The following is a 5,000-nucleotide window of genomic DNA, read 5'->3' as shown; positions in this document are numbered from 1 at the left end:
AATTTATCGTTTTTTAATTTCTTGGCTTAGTGTGAGATCGAAATATACCTAACCTAATCTTAACAATGAGTGAATCAATGAGTGAAAGTATGAGAAATGGAGTTTAATCCTGTTTATAGCATATGGCAGACCAATTCCCGAAGGGTACTAGCCTTCGTATTATTTAAATAAAAAAAGAATAAAATAAAAAAAGAATATTTTTTTTTCTAATATTTATTATTTTTGTTTATTTTAGAGGTTTCCTCTAATCACTACTAATCACTATTTTCATTTGATATTCTATAATATAAGTAATATAACTATATATTCCAATTTGCAAATTTATGTATATTATTTAAATGAAATAAATAAAAAAAAATGCAATTTAAAATAAAATAATTTCTATATAGAATTATATGGGGAATGGTGATTAGAATGAACGATTCATAAATAGAAATCACAAATAAAAAAATTTCGATGGAATAATGAAAGAAAGAAAAATACGTCGAATTGCATCATATTAGTCCATTATATTTATTTTATATTGACAATTTCAAAAAACTATTCATACTATGATCATAGTATGATGGCAGTCGGGCAAGTATGCCCCCATCGTCTAGTGGTCCAGGACATCTCTCTTTCAAGGAGGCAGCGGGGATTCGACTTCCCCTGGGGGTAGGGTACTACGAAAGGAAGTTGATCATGGATTATCAACAAGCTTGGAATTGATTCTTCCCGGGTCGATGCCCGAGCGGTTAATGGGGACGGACTGTAAATTCGTTGGCAATATGTCTACGCTGGTTCAAATCCAGCTCGGCCCAATATATCGCGTATCCACCATAAAATGATATAACCTATTTGTCCTTCTACAGAAATACTTGACTTGATATGAAAGAATAAAAAAAAAAACTCTTTTTTTATTCATTGACAGATTGATAATCAATCAATTTTACAATAACGAAAAAATAAATATTAATCCATGCTTCTCACACTAAAGTCCATGTCTCCGCGCATATCAATCTATTACTTTATTACTCGCGTCTCTGTCTGGTAGAATATGACAATTCGAATCAAAAATCTACATAGAAAGGTTTGAAGGAAATTAAATCAACAACATATGTTGTACACTTTATTTCCCTGGGATTGTAGTTCAATTGGTCAGAGCACCGCCCTGTCAAGGCGGAAGCTGCGGGTTCGAGTCCCGTCAGTCCCGATGGATCCAAATCCAATAAAAAAAAAATACATCAATTAATCTCTTCCTTTCCTGTGAAAGAGAGAACAAATAACATAACTGAATTTTATTCCAAACGGGATCTCTCTTATTTTTTTTCCACATTTTTCAACAAAAAAATATGGGAATTTTGATTTCTTCAACGAGTACTAATTGATGGGAGAAAGACATATGTGCCATATGTGAATTACCACAATTATTGGTAGCATCATATTCAGGATTCGAAGGCGTACTGGGTCTAGTTGATTACGCCCGATTTTTCTAATGAAATAGAGTACTATACGTTTCCGGAAAGCACATACATAAAGGGAATTTGGACGATACAAAATAAAGTTTACATAGTAAACTTTGATCTAATTTTTCGTCTGAAAGCAAAATATATCCGTTCTGGCTCCGATTTTTTGTAACCTCAATTAGTAAATTCAATTACTAATTTGAATTTGAAATAATCTATCTTATTAAAATTTAACACTTAACTTTTGATATATACGTCCCACTACTAATTCAAGGAAAGAGGATATTAATACAAACAAGGATCCCATCTATCTCTCTTAGTGAGGTAATTAAGAATTTTTGAAAGTTTAAGTTTCGTTTTTATTTCTTTTTTTTAAGAAGATTTTATAAGTACAAAAAAAGGAAGGAGTTTAGTTCGAACCTACCTCCTTTTCCTTTTTTGAATTTCGCTGCTATTCTTTGCTTGAGTTTGTTTATAAACAATGTAAGGGTAAAGGTAGTCTGATGAGACTTCATCAGATGATTGCATTGAATAAGAGGGCAGTAGATTATAGAAAAGAAAGAATGCAAAAAATTATAAATAAAAAAAAGTAACGAAATTCTTGATTGCATCAGGAATCCCATTTTGTTTAAATTCGGTATGGATAAAAGATCTTCCTATGTTATACTATTCAATTCTCGACGATGAATCGATTTGATAGCTCCGATATTGTTATTCATGATATTTTAATACGATTCGATATCATCGAGATGCAACGCATCCCCTTGAATTTACAAGCGAAACATTTATCATCTCTATGGGATTAAATCCCGAGTTATTGCGAATAAAAAATGAAACGATGATATTATGGAAGTAAATATTCTCGCATTTATTGCTACTGCACTGTTCATTCTAGTTCCGACCGCCTTTTTACTTATAATATACGTAAAAACAATCAGTCAAAGTGATTAATTTGAATTAACCTTGACGTTTTAGTTCTTATCAATGATTGAAGATAAGAAAAATGAAAAGCATTAAAATTTCGCGTCTTAAATGAAATTGGCGGACTAGAATTATCAGTATTCTACGAGAGAAGTATTCGATAAGATCCGATAGTATGGTAGAAAGAAATATATGAATCCTTCTACCATACTATCTATTATTGTTATTGAAGTGTATAAATATAAAATTGTACTCTATAAAAATAGAGGTTGAATATCGATCAATTTGAATATAGATGAATATACAATATATATCTTTCTATTTATATATAGATATCATATCAATTACATATATGTAATATTAATCTAATATACATAGTGGCCCAATTCTATTTCTTTGCTTCATAATTCATGTTGATTAGAATGAATCTGAAATCAAATAATCGAAAGGCCACTAATTTTTTTTTAGCATTCGAAAGAAGTAATTGATTGAGCAGTTGACAGATGATCCAGGAGTTCGGTTCCATGGGAACTTTTTATCTTCGGATTTCGAAAAGAATTAGCAAACCCCATTTTTATTTAACGTTTGAAGCATGATATGAAATGAGTTCCCTAAAACAAGAAAAAATCCTATTTTGAAAATAACTAAAATACTAATAATAATAAATAAAAGAAGTGGTAAGCACGTAATATGTGGGTGGCTACCCCGAGGTACTATCTTATTATGAGGTAGTATATTATTATGCGTAGTATCTCATTGGACAACCACTATGTCTATGTTCTTTCGTGTTGAAAGTATGGATCCACTTAAAAACTTATAATCCGAACTCTTTTTTTTTTTACTTTTCAAAATAAAAGAAAAAAAGTTTTGCAGAACGATCTATAAAATAAACCAAAAACAATACAGTTTTATTTTTCAATTAGTAGTACTTCTAGAGTCCACTTCTTCCCCATACTACGAGGGAAAGAGAAAATGTAAAGACTACCATTAAAGCAGCCCAAGCGAGACTTACCATATCCATGTGAATTATGTCCCCTATCTCTATGAATATAAAAGAATTATTCCATTATTGCTCACTAATAATTATTATTCACTAATAATAGTGGAATCACTAGCGCATAGTCAAAAAGAGATTCGGGCACAACACCATTGATGAAACAATACAAAAAATCGAATTATCCCAAGTTATTATATGATTTCTAGTATAATCGAAAAAATTCAGTACAAATAAATAAAAGAGGCAGAAAAACTCTTGGAAGTATCAAAAGAATGTTAGTAACATGTAGGAATAATAAGACCTAGTCTTTCTTTTGTTGTCCTGCATTTCATTACATTAAGTAAAAAGTCTCAAAATAGAGAATCAAGATAGTATCTATCACATAACCCTACTATTATTCCTTTCTCATTTGATCTAATCTTTACTGTCCCCCCGATTGTTTCATAGAGACAATCGGAAGATGGGATGGCCTATTACATGCGTGGTTAGAGCTTATCGAAAAGAAATAAGTTCTTTTTTTAAGATTAAAATAAAAAAAAAAGCCAATTATTCATTCAATATAATATTGATTGAATGCTCGAGTACTCAGATACTTTCATGAGTCCGTATATCAAGTATCTTCCTCCTTTCCGTAAGGAAAAATGAAATTATATTCCCTAATTCAAGACCCAATGAGTAGACACTACATTAGTAGTCGAAGGGCTATCATCTCAAGATTTAACGATTATTTTTCATTACTCTACTAAATTCTGGAAACGAAACCTATACGCAAGGATTTATAACATTTTAGAGAACCCCAACGATGCTTAGAATCAAGCAAATCTAAAGATGCTTTTCTTCTAAAAAAAATGATAAAGTTATATCAGCAAAACAGAAGAGGGTATTTTGATTCTTTTGTTTGTTGCTGAGGCGACACCCGGATTTGAACTGGGGAAAAAGGGATTTGCAGTCCCCCGCCTTACCGCTCGGCCATGCCGCCAAAACGATACAAAATATTGGATTGGCTCTATCTCTTAGATAGATAGTATCTTACAACACACACAATATCTAAAACGAAAAACCGCAAAACTTTGCTTTTTCTATTGAAAAAAAAATGTGGATTTTCATTCACAAAAGCAAAAAATCAGGACAAATGGGAACCGTTAACTTTAACTATTGACTGTGAATTCATAAATGATTCTTGGATTGAAATTGCAAATTCGGTTTCCCTAATGATATAAGAAAACAATCCAAAAATGGATACCTTACCTAAATAAATAAAAATTGATAGATAACTAATCATTACTAATCCATCCGTATTGATTCGTTTCCATAACCATAAAAAAATCCTTATTAATGACAATTTTAATAGCGATTATGAGTATATGTAAACCCCAGAACATAAACGATTACTATTATCTAAATCTAATATCTTATATATATATAAGATGTTTATAGGAAATGTTCGGAATTCTGTTTTTAGAATTTTTTTTTCATTATCATTAAATAGAAAATATAAATTTTTGATAGAGTACGACATGTGATGTTCCCCATAGAACTGTAATAAAGGAGGCGATATATATAACTAACTATATATATATATCTGCACATGTTTATTAATAAATACAAGTCCTTATACATACTTCAATCGCATTCTA

At 30.7% G+C, this 5,000-nt stretch overlaps 3 non-coding genes across 3 annotated transcripts; 2 read left to right on the top strand and 1 right to left on the bottom strand.

Annotated features, from left to right (window-relative positions):
- The first annotated feature begins 716 nt into the window (after positions 1-716).
- Positions 717-800, top strand: TRNAY-GUA (transfer RNA tyrosine (anticodon GUA)). The gene has a single exon. It is a non-coding gene; the product is annotated as a tRNA-Tyr (tRNA).
- A 318-nt stretch (positions 801-1,118) lies between these two features.
- Positions 1,119-1,192, top strand: TRNAD-GUC (transfer RNA aspartic acid (anticodon GUC)). The gene has a single exon. It is a non-coding gene; the product is annotated as a tRNA-Asp (tRNA).
- A 3,078-nt stretch (positions 1,193-4,270) lies between these two features.
- TRNAC-GCA (transfer RNA cysteine (anticodon GCA)) lies at positions 4,271-4,342 on the bottom strand. The gene has a single exon. It is a non-coding gene; the product is annotated as a tRNA-Cys (tRNA).
- Between the last annotated feature and the right edge of the window lie 658 nt (positions 4,343-5,000).

Source organism: Cucumis melo, unplaced genomic scaffold (genome assembly GCF_025177605.1).
Source record: "Cucumis melo cultivar AY unplaced genomic scaffold, USDA_Cmelo_AY_1.0 utg001667l, whole genome shotgun sequence".
Classification (NCBI taxonomy): domain Eukaryota; kingdom Viridiplantae; phylum Streptophyta; class Magnoliopsida; order Cucurbitales; family Cucurbitaceae; genus Cucumis; species Cucumis melo.
Note: the sequence above shows the minus strand (reverse complement) of the source record. Positions and strands in the feature narration are given on the sequence as shown.